Genomic DNA, 11455 nt, shown 5'->3' with positions numbered 1-11455 from the left:
GGGGGAGGGCCCCGGTACCCCCAAAAAAAAAAAAAAAAAACATTCTACAAAAAACTGACCAGTAGTCTTCAAAAGAGTTGAGATTGTTCAAATGTCCTTCAACGGATTAATGCTTAAATAAACTGGGGTACATCATACCATGGAAAACTCAGCAAGAAGAATGAACAAACAATTGATAAATGCAACAACTTGGATGGCTCTCAAGAGATTTTGCTGAGTGAAAAAAAACAAACCCATTTGAGAGGTCACATACTATAAGAGTCTATTTATATGGCATTCTTGAAATGACAAAACTATAGAGATAGAGCACTGATTCATGGTTGCCAGGGTTTAGGGGGTGGGAGAGGAAGGGAGGTAACTGCGGCTCCCTCCTTGGGTACCACAAGGGATCCTCGTGATGGAACTGTCTTTTGGTGGTAGCCACACAAAACCACATGTGAAAAAATTGCACAGAACTAAGCACACACACACACAGATATACACGAGTCCATATAAAAATGGTAAAATCTGAATAAAGTCCATGGATTGTACAATGTCGATTTCCTGGTGTGATTTTGTGCTCTAGTCATGCAACATGCTAATATTGAGGGAAACCAGGTGACGTGTACAGGGATCTCTCAGTATCATTTCTTACAACTGCACGTGAATCTACAATTATCTCAAAATAAGAAGTTTAAAAAGGTATATTAAGGTGGTAAAAGTCAAGGAAATGTGTAGGAGCAGTCCCAGATTCGAGGAACGTAAGGAGTCATGATAACTAAATGCAATATGGGAGCCTGGATTGGATGCTGAGCCAGAAAAAGGACCAGAGTGGGATAAAGTCTGTAGTTTGGTTCATAGTACTGCCTCAATGTTCATTTGTTAGTTTATATCAATGTATGATTGTTATAGAAGACAGTAACTTTAGGGGAAGCCAGGTGAAGAAAACTCTCCAGTATTTTTGCAACTTTTTTGATCAATTTAAAATAATTTCAAAATTAAGAAAAAAAACTTTAAAACTTTTGTAAGGAAAAGTTTCTTTTATCCTAACTAATCAGAAATCTGATAACTGTCTTTTAAACATAAGTTGGAAACCTAGGAAATTAGAGTTAACAAAATAATGAAAAAAGGGAAAACAAAAGGAATATGTAATTTCTTAATATTCTTCCCTATAGGTTTCTGTGAGTTTAAGACCAATTATAGCACCTGTAATATAAAATCCTAGAGTTTAAATATCACATCGATGCTACTTTTCTATTATAGGAGCCTCTAGAATCCACTATTAAATCTGCCTGATCTAATACTTTTTCCTTAGAGCAATTTTCTCCACTGATGATTGTCCTGTGAGCAAGCCATGTTCTGCTCTCCTCACCTGCCATTTATGGTGGAGACCAGAGCTGGCCTTAGGGCCACTCTGGTTCCAAAGAACCCATTCAGGCTGTCTCTAACATACAGGAATGATCCACCATGACTCAACACGTTTTTCAAGACGATTGGTTGGAATGAGATAGATTTCCTCACACCCGTGGTCTCAGTGTCACACTTTCAGGGCTGGGGAACTCAAAAAAGACAACAGCCCACCCAGAAGTGTGCACTCTGCAGGCTTATTCTCCAGGCTCAGCTTCTGCCGTGTTCTTAGGTCAAGCCATCTAAAGAGCCAGGTTTTGCTCTGTGTAGATTTTTTTTTTGTCTTCCTCTAAATAAGTATTTTTCCAAGCATGGAATTCAGAGGAGAGGTCACTTTTTCTGCATGGGAATCTGTCTGGTTTCTTTTTATGGTCATTTCTATATCCAGAAGGTCCCAGGTCCAGCATGCCATGGGACATTCTAGTGAAGTTCCTCTGAGCATGCATCCCTGTGTTCACTTGTTGTCTTGTCACCTCAAGTCTCATGCAGAAGCCACTCCCTTCCAATTCCTACAGTCCCTGGTTTTTCTGCTCAAGTGGAAAAAGTACACTCCTTTAGTTTCTTCTTTGAGTCCTTATCTGTATAGCTCTGGTCCAAGGCTGGACTGGTCTGGTTTTCATCCATCTGACAGCAGAGGTTATAGCAGGATGGACAGAAGTTTGGACATAGCAGTCTGGGAAAACTTCTCCTATAAACCTGACTTGATACATCTGTCCTGCTGGCAACTGAAGGCGCATCAGGCGTCCAGCTGGCTCCTTGCCTCTTCCAAGAGGCTCAATCCGATGAGGAGTTCCCTAATATTCTTCACTCTGGTGGAAGCAAGTGTCCTGCCCAAGACAGCCCAGTGGGCTGGGCGTACCATGAGCCCTGGGATACCACGAGCAGTGTCCTATCCCGGCAGGAACACAAGGAGAGTAAGACTGGAGGACCAGACTGTGCCAGCCTTTTCTGCTTTCACAATAACCTCACAAAAACACAAAAAATAAGGCCCCCACTTTCATCTGTCTGGTTCTGTTAGATGAACCAACGAAGCATAAAGCTAAGTTCCCGATGTTCAGGCCCCAAAGTCAATGTTTATTATTATACAAGAGGTCTAGCCTAGAACTTCAGGTACTTCATTTTCAAGCCAAAGTTGTCTGGCACAAACAACTTTAAAGAAAATCTGCCGCCCTACCCAAATCTCACTGGTCTGAAACCCTCTCCCTCTAGAACATCAAGGAAACCCTCCGCGCTGATACGTCAGGGTATGTGGCTGGCCTGGGCTTCAACCATGGGGGAAAGGGGGAAATACTTCAGGCTGGGGAAGGAACTGGGTGCTATTTCAGTCCTCCATCAAGGGTCTCTGTCACTTTGGCACTGTTGCTCAGCTGAGCAGGTTCCTAAGCTACCCACAGCGAGTGAGAAGGCTGAACTCACCTCACTGGCAGCCTGTGAGTGCTTCTTGGGGGTCGGCTGATGGCTGTCACATGGATGGACTTAGATTTCCCTCTAAGGGAGATGTGCTCACAGCACACTTCAGCCACAGCCTCAGGTGCATGGCAGCCAGGTGCCAGCCACTGCAGTTCTCGCCTAGCTTCTCACTGTACCTTCTGGTGCCTCCAGAAGGTCCTGGAAGGAGGGGCTCCAGCTGCCACAGGCAATGTCGGCAGGGGCAATCATCTGTGGAACTCTGTGAAATTTTCTTTCTGTTTACTCTTTATGTTTTAGAGGAATTCTGTGGTCCAGACTTGGTTTCAGACTCTGTGCTCTCAGAGTCAGCTCAAGTACAAAGGGGAAAAAAAAGAGAAAGTAGTGGGAAAAATTAGATTCTTGATTTGTGTCCAGATGGTTCTGGACGAAAATAGACTCAGAGATTCTCACTGCAAACTTGCCTCTGGTATGAAGCTTCCCTCCCCTCTTCATTTAAGGTCTTCTTGGTAGAAGAGGGAATGGGGATGGGAAAATACTGGGAACGTTCATTTTTCTTTTTCCCAGCCATGTATTAAAAAGCTGCACAGGTTCTAGTTGAGGACTTTTGTGGAACACCAGGAGTTGCCCTGCACTTGGGGGCCTGGGATGATGGGATTCTTCTCCAACTTGGAAGAGCCCCTTGGAGGCCGGACTGAAGGCAGAATGGGGCTGGTGTGTTCTGCGGGTGGCAACAGCGTGTGTTGGATGTGAGGAAGGGCCACACAGCCCTCCCCAGGCTCGGCGTTCAAGGAGCTCAAGTGAAAGGAGAAAGACAGAGCACAGGCCCTGGGCTCTGGGTCCCCCGCCTGTAGGGAGCAGCAAGGTCTCACACCCGCCCAGTCTCCTTCCCTTCAGGGAGATGCTCACGGGAGGCGGATGCACCTGCTGGAGGCCCAGCAGAAAGTGGAGGGCATGCAGTCCTCTTTGAGGAGAGCATGTGAGCCTTGAGGTGTCCACCTGTCAGCAACAGGAAACCTGACAGATGTAACGGCTCATCTCAGGACCCATGGGGCATGAGCTTGGCCACAAAGCCAAAGTGACCCCAGGGCCCCACCCTGACCAGATAGAGGTCATGCCCTGTGGTTCTTTCATCCCCTAAATTATTCCCAATCATCCTTTGATGCTCACTGGGAGCCCAGAGTCCATAAGCTGCCACACAGGGTAGGCGGCCTAAGGTCCAGGACCTCCTCCATTGAGGCAGCCCAGTGGCAGTCAGTCAGATGCCAATGAAATGAGTACTGGAAGGCGGTAGGTACTTTTTTTTAAATGTAATTTTTTACAGTTGGGTTTTCTTCCTAAGATTTTAACTGCCTTACAGGACAAGCAGAGTGCCAGTGAGTCGGTCTTTGGTTCTGGGTGCCAGGGATGGGCAAGAGAAGAGAGCCAAAGAGATGTCAGATTCAGGGACCAGGCAGATGCCAGAAGCAAGAAGCAGCAGATAGTCCAAAGAAAGCATCCATGTGAAGGTCGGTTGGCAATGTGAGAGTCAGATCCCGGGCACTGCCACTGCCAGACCCCAAGGCAGACACTGTAGGAGAAGCACAACCCAGAACATCTCCTCAGCCACTGGGACTCAGATGCAGGGACCTCTTTACAGTTTGCCTGGGGCCACATCTGGGTTCAGCCCTGAGGTGTTTTTACAGAGCTTTAGGGTTTGAACTAAGATCTTTCAACTTTCCCAACCCCCTTCACCTGTATTTTAGGTATTTTCTCAGCTTCAGGTCAGCATTTGGGGAAATCTTATTGTATAGGCAATATGTTTGAACAGAGAATAATAATATTTTTCATTTTACTGTGCTTTATACTTAACAAGTAACTTTCATATCTCTTCTCTCATGTGGGTTTCAGAATTACCTTGTGAAGCAGAAAGGAAACGACTGGACTCCACAGAACATTAGGTTCCTTGAAGGCAGGGACTATTTTGTTCGTTATTGTAACCTAAGTACTTGCTATGCTGGCTGGTACAGGGTAGATACTTAACTAAATATTTGCTCTATAAATGGATGGGTGGATGAGAGGGTGGATGGATGGATGGATGGAATTCGCCTTGACTTTTGAGCTGAATTCAATTCCCAATTCCATTTCCTACCTTGTGGCTTTGTCCAAGTCTCTAAACTTTATTTTCCTCACCTATAAAATAGCAATAATGATATCATTTCTGCTACCAAAGTGTCATAGTGATTGGGAATAGAGCCAGGGCTTGAACTAGGATCTCCTGATTCTTGGTCCATTGTTTGCTCCATTGCATTATGGTGGAGAGATGGAGGAAACTATTGCATGTTTATCTGTCAGGCTGTGTTTTAGGAACTTTAAAATCCTCATAGCAGCTCTATGGGGTAAGTACTATTATTATTCCCAATTTACAGATGAAGAAACTAAGACTCAGAGAGATTAAGTGACTTGAGGGTTCCACAGTGGATTTGGGATTCAAACCTAGGTCTGTGTGACTGCAAAACCCAACTTTTCCACCACCTGCCATATTTTCTTTTTAGCTCACACCAAATCCATTGTTAGAGACCTTCCAGCTTCCCCATCCATCCTGGAAACAAGATTGACAATGGCTGCTAGAGACTCCAGTACTGCAGTGGAAGTGGTCATTTATGCATTTGCCACAGTTATAACTATTGACCAATCTATACAAACAACCCTGCAAAGCTGGAATGTTTTGGCCCAAAACATGGTTGTCTACTACTACTTTCTAGATCATCAAACTGCTCTCTGGTTGCCCAGATTTTTTATTCCAGTCACTCTGAAAAATAGCAGGTAATGTAGCCTTTATGAGACTAGTTCTATGGAACCATTTATGGCCCAAAACAAACTCAAAGTATATGAAGATTTATTGTGGAAGTCACAGAGGAGGAAAATGAAAACAGAGCTTAGCCTAAATCTTTTTATAGCCTTTATATCAGAGTAATTGGTTGAGTTAACTTCCAGCCAGGAAGCAGGTATATGAAGCAACTGAGGATCCAAAACTCTGATACAGAATGTTCCAATATGGGGCACACCTGTGCTTGAGAGAAGGGACAGGAAAGTGGGGTTGGAGGAGAAAGAAATAGCTTTAATCCTGGAGCAAATGGAAACTCTTAATGGGTGGGACTTGAATATGTCTATCTCCAAGATGTATTTCTTTATCAGTTAAGGCTCAGCTACAAGTGACTAAGAGCCCAGCCTAAATGAGTTAGTCTAAAGCAAAACGTTAATTTGTAGGTCCACACAACTTATAAGTCTAGAGGCTGGTTGTTATAGACTTAATGTTTGTGTTTTCCCCAGATTCATATGTTGAAACCCTAGCCCTCATTGTAATGGTATTTGGAGGTAGGGCCTTTGGGGCTAATTAGGTTTAGATGAGATCATGAGGGCGGGGTCCTCATGATGAGAACAGTGCCTTTATAAGAGATCAGAGAGCTCTCTCTCTCTTTTTCTCTCTCTCTCTCTGCCATGTGAAGATACAGTAAGAGGCAGCCATATGCAAGCCAGGAAGAGAGCTCTCACCAGACCTGACCATGCTGGCACTCTGACCTTGGACTTCTAACCTCCAGAACTGTGAGAAATAAAATTCTGTTGTTTAAGCCACCCAGTCTATGGTATTTTGTTATAGCAGCCTGAGCTGGCAACGACACAGATCTAACTTCAGGTATGGCTGGCTCCAGGTGTTCAGAGCTGTCATTATTACCTTGTTTCTCTCTCCCAGTATCTCAGCTCTCCTTACTCTCTCAAGGCTCCATTCTCAGAAAAGCTCATGCCCCAGTGAAACTAAATTGGCTGCAGGTTCAAGCTGGAAGGGCAGCCTAGAGGGAGGCATCTCCTTCTGTTCCAGAAATCCCAGCAAGATCCCATTACATCTCACTGGCTCTGATAGGGCCACATTCCTATTCCTGAACCAGGCTTTGTAGCCAGAGAATGTGACACGCTGATTTCTTTTGGCTTTGGCCACATGCTTCACACTGATTCTGTGGGCTTAGTCCCACCCGAAGAACACAGAATGAGGTGGGGGTGTGGGTGCTGAAGACACAAAGAGCACATGCCTAACAACAGGTTACTGGAGCCTGGGTGGGGGCCAGGTTAGACTTCTAAAACAAACGCCCAGGACCAAGAAAAGAGTGATCTAGCAAGGGAGCAGATAAATGCCAGCATATAAAAGGCTGCAACTTGTCTCAATAACCTTGTACACTGAGTTTACTATTAAGCTGTGAAATGTTTTATCCCAAATAATAAGTTAAAAGGTAGAGTTTGTTAGGATGAAAGTTCATACCTTATGTGTTTTAAGCTCTGAAACTCAGTTTGTGGGGCTCTGCAAGAGGGTTAGTTTATCCTATAGAAATGTTTTCTAACAATATCCTTACAGATGTGCCTCACTTTTCACTGTTCATTTATTCCTGATAGTGTGGATTATATCTTCAAATATCGGACACTTAAGGAGCATTGGAAAATGCATCTATGATGTGAAAAATCTCCCTTATTTTCTCTATAAGTTTGGGTTGTGGGCTAGTGGCCTATTGGCTTTTTGTAAAGTGAGGCCTCGGTACTATTCTTAAATGCACACACATATGCGCGCACACACACCTCCAAAATCCGTAGACCATATAGGAGTATCTGCAGAAGAATCCTAAAAATTTTTCACGGCAATCTTTTTCCATATGAGTCCCTCCTTGTAGGACTAAATCTCTTTAAATTCACTTCCCCAAACTGTGTTCCACCCTGGACAACAAATTCCATTAACAAATGGCCCTGCAGTGATTTGACAGCAGAAAGACTCTAGGAGCCAATGGTCTTGGAACCAAAAAACAAAATTCTGTTTCTATACGGTTTCCATTGGATCAAAAGTCAGGCCTCTGTGCATCTCCCTGCTACCAATTAGCATAACATTCCAGCTAAGTTAAACAGATCTCACTGGCAACTTCCACCTCACTGGGGGGGCGACAAGGACAGATGCCAAAGTAGGCATATATTGTGCATGGAATGTTCTGATTTGGAAATTTTATTTGAGCTGTTGATAAAAGCTGATACTTAATCAGTACTAGAACTAAAGTTGTGTTTAATAGGAATTTTCTCTTGAACAGGCTGGGAAGTCAGAGGTTTCCTTCATCCAGGGGCACACATGGCAATCTTTTAGAATGCTGTCTTCCAGCTGAAAACTCTAGGATTTATGAATATGATCATGATGTAAACATCTGAACATAGGGCAACAAGGGCAAGGAGGACATATTTTCTGCCTGTAAATAATAAGAGACTTTTTCCAGAGTAAAATGTGGGGGAGGGGCAGATTGCAAAGGACTTACAAGTGCATGTTGGTCCTGTCACCCTCTCAGGAAGGAAGCAGAGAGCATCTTTTCTGGAAGGAGCAGGTAACTCTCTCGTTAGTGTGTTTCAAGGGGCACTTGAGCCTCACCCCCAGAAGCATCTCCCCCAGGTACTCTCTGGATGCCAAAGCTCTTTCCGTAGAAGTCACATTGCTCAGTTCTTCAACTTCAAAGGCAACCATTCTGGGAAATGCTAGGTTAAATCTTCAAACATGCACCTTAGTGATGCCAGAGCCTTTCCCGAGAGGAGGTATTGATGATATCAGACTTTCATTATGGGAACTATCACATCGAATCCTCCAGCAACTATATGGACAAGTATACTATTACTAACACCACTTTACAGGTGAGGAAACCGACATTTAAAAACAAAATAAGGGGACTGAGAGCAAGATGACAGAGTAGAAGGACGTGGGCTCACTCCCTCCTGCGAGAGCATCAGAATCACAACTAACTGCTGAAGAATCATCGATAGGAAGACACTGGAACTCACCAAAAAATACCCCACATCCAAAGACAAAGGAGAATCCACAATGAGACGGTAGGAGGGGCACCATCACAGTAAAATCAAATCCCATAACTGCCGGGTGGGTGACTCACAGACTGGAGAACACATCCCACAGAAGTCCACTCACTGGAGTGAAGGTTCTAAACCCCATGTCAGGCTGCCCAACCTGGGGATCCAGCAACGGGAGGAGGAATTCTTAGAAAATCACACTTTGAAGGCTAGTATGATTTGATTGCGGGACTTCAACAGGACTGGAGGAAAGAGAGACTCCACTCCTGGAGGGCACATCCAGACCTACCTGCTAGTGCTGAAGGGTCTCCTGCAGAGGCAAGGGGTGGCTGTGGCTCAATGCGAGGCCAAGGACACTGGCAGCAGAAGTTCTGGGAAGTACTCCTTGGCATGAGCTCTCCTGGAGTCCTCCATTAGCCACACCAAAGAGCCAGGTAGGCTCCAGTGCTGGGTTGCCTCAGGCCAAACAACCAACAGGGAGGGAACCCAGCCCCACCCAATAGCAGACAAGCGGATTAAAGTTTTACTAAGCTCTGTCCACCAGAGCAACACCCAACTCTACCCACTACCAGTCCCTCCCATCAGGAAACTTGAACAGGCCTCTTAGATAGCCTCATCCACCAGAGGGCAGACAGCAGAAGCAAGGAGAACTACAATCCTGCAGCCTGGGGAACAAAAACCACATTCACAGAAAGATAGACAAAATGAAAAGGCAAAGGACTATGTACGAGATGAAGGAACAAGATAAAACCCCAGAAAAACAACTAAATGAAGTAGAGATAGGAAACCTTCCAGAAAAAGAATTCAGATTAATGATAGTGAAGATGATCCAGGACCTCAGAAAAAGAATGGAGGCAAAGATTGAGAAGATGCAAGAAATGTTTAACAAAGACCTAGAAGAATTAAATAACAAACAGAGAAGAACAATACAATAACTGAAATGAAAACTACACTAGAAGGAATCAATAGCAGAATAACTGAGGCAGAAGAACGGATAAGTGACCTGGAAGACAGAATGGTGGAATTCACTGCCACGGAACAGAATAAAGAAAAAAGAATGAAAAGAAATGAAGACAGCCTAAGAGACCTCGGGGACAACATTAAACACACCAACATTCACATTATAGGGGTTCCACAAGGAGAAGAGAGAAGGAAAGGACCTTTAGAAAATATTTGAAGAGATTATAGTCGAAAACGTCCTTAACATGGGAAAGGAAATAGCCACCCAACTACAGGAAGCACAGAGAGTGCCATACAGGATAAACCCTAGGAGAAACAAGCTGAGACACATAGTAATCAAACTGACAAAAATTAAAGACAAAGAAAAATTATTAAAAACAACAAGGGAAAAATGACAAGTAACATACAAGAGAACTCCCTTAAGGTTAACAGCTGATTTCCCAGCAGAAACTCTAAAAGCCAGAAGGGAGTGGCAGGATATATTTAAAGTGATGAAAGGGAAGAATCTACAACCAAGATTACTCTATCCAGCAAGGATCTCATTCAGATTCCATGGAGAAATCAAAAGATTTACAGAGAAGCAAAAGCTAAGAGAATTCAGCACCACCAAACCAGCTCTACAACAAATGCTAAAGGAACTTCTCTAAGTGAGAAATACAAGAGAAGAAAACAACCTACAAAAACAAACCCAAAACGATTAAGAAAATGGTTATAGGAACACACATATCGATAATTACCTTAAATGTGAATGGATTAAATGTTCCAACCAAAAGACACAGGTTTGCTGCATGGATACAAAAACAAGACCCATATATATGCTGTCTACAAGAGACCCACTTCAGACCTAGGGACACATACAGACTGAAAGTGAGGGGATGGAAAAAGATATTCCAGGCAAATGGAAATCAAAAGAAAGCTGGAGTAGCAATACTCATATCAGATAAAATAGACTTTAAAATAAAGACTGTTACAAGAGACAAGGAAGGTCACTAAATAATGATCAAGGTGTCAATCCAAGAAGAAGATATAACAATTATAAATATATATGCACCCAACATAGGAGCACCTCAGTACCTAAGGCAAATGCTAACAGCTATAAAAGAGGAAATTGACAGTAACACAATAAGAGTGGGGGACTTTAACACCTCACTTACACCAATGGACAGATCGTCCAGACAGAGAATTAATAAGGAAAACAAGCTTTAAATGACACAATAGGCCAGATAAATTTAATTGATATTTATAGGACATTCCAACTGAAAACAGCATATGACACTTTCTTCTCAAGTGTGCATGGAACATTCTCCAGGATAGATCACATCTTGGGTCACAAATCAAGCCTTGGTAAATTTAAGAAAATTGAAATCATATCAAGCATGTTTTCTGACCACAGCGCTATGAGATTAGAAATAAATTACAGGGAAAAAACGTAAAAAACACAAACACATGGAGGCTAAACAAGACATTACTAAATAACCAGGAGATCACTGAAGAAATCAAAAAGGAAATCAAAAAATACCTAGAGACAAATGACATCCATAAGCTATGGGATACAGCAAAAGCAGTTCTAAGAGGGAAGTTTATAGCTATACAAGCCTACCTCAAGAAACAAGAAAAATCTCAAATAAAGAATCTAATTTTAGGGCTTCCCTGGTGGCGCAGTGGTTGAGAGTCTGCCTGCCGATGCAGGGGACACGGGTTCGTGCCCCGGTCCGGGAAGATCCCACATACTGCGAAGCGGCTGGGCCCGAGAGCTATGGCGGCTGAGCCAGCGTGTCCAAAGCCTGTGCTCCGCAACGGGAGAGGCCACAAACGGTGAGAGGCCCATGTACCACAAAAAAAA

The sequence above is a fragment of the Neophocaena asiaeorientalis genome, unplaced genomic scaffold (genome assembly GCF_003031525.2).
Source record: "Neophocaena asiaeorientalis asiaeorientalis breed wild unplaced genomic scaffold, Neophocaena_asiaeorientalis_V1.1 scaffold62, whole genome shotgun sequence".
NCBI classification, from domain to species: Eukaryota; Metazoa; Chordata; class Mammalia; order Artiodactyla; family Phocoenidae; genus Neophocaena; species Neophocaena asiaeorientalis.
Note: the sequence above shows the minus strand (reverse complement) of the source record.